The sequence below is a fragment of the Squalius cephalus genome (genome assembly GCF_949319135.1).
Source record: "Squalius cephalus genome assembly, chromosome: 2".
Classification (NCBI taxonomy): Eukaryota; Metazoa; Chordata; class Actinopteri; order Cypriniformes; family Leuciscidae; genus Squalius; species Squalius cephalus.
The window spans coordinates 280,356-280,797 of record NC_137123.1 but is presented as its reverse complement, the minus strand read 5'-3'; the positions used below and the strand labels follow the sequence as shown (position 1 = coordinate 280,797).

The window sequence follows — 442 nt, the reverse complement described above, 5'->3', positions numbered from 1 at the left end:
GGTGTGTGTTTATAGATCACTGATCCAGGGCCTGTTCTGTGCGGTTATCACTGAGCCCCAGGACAGGTGTGTGTTTATAGATCACTGATCCAGGGCCTGTTCTGTGCGGTTATCACTGAGACCCTGGGCAGGTGTGTGTTTATAGATCACTGATCCAGGGCCTGTTCTGTGCGGTTATCAATGAGATAACCCAGTCCATAGCTTAGGCTGTGATAACATTGTTAAAAAATAAAAAAGGGTTATGTTGTATAATGTCTTTATACTGGTTCTTCTTCTAACGTGTGATCAGGGGAAGGGGATGCAGTGAAGGATGAGGTTATGTGTGAGTGTGACCACCAGAGGACAGGCTTGTGCATCAGGTGTCTGAATCTCTCAGAGTTAGCACATCTATCCGTAAACATCTGTTAATAAAGACATATCTCCATAATCTGCTGCTCTAGAG

General features: G+C 44.8%; 1 protein-coding gene across 2 annotated transcripts in view; it reads left to right on the top strand.

Moving 5' to 3' along the window:
- The first annotated feature begins 352 nt into the window (after window positions 1-352).
- Window positions 353-442, top strand: part of tmc7 (transmembrane channel like 7) — a 28,378-nt gene continuing 28,288 nt past the window's right edge. Inside the window, exon 1 of one of the 2 annotated variants that reach the window (XM_079864291.1) lies at window positions 353-442. This exon is cut by the window's right edge and continues 311 nt beyond it. The gene's annotated coding sequence lies outside the window, so the exon portion shown is untranslated. The other variant, XM_079864290.1, reaches the window with a different exon arrangement.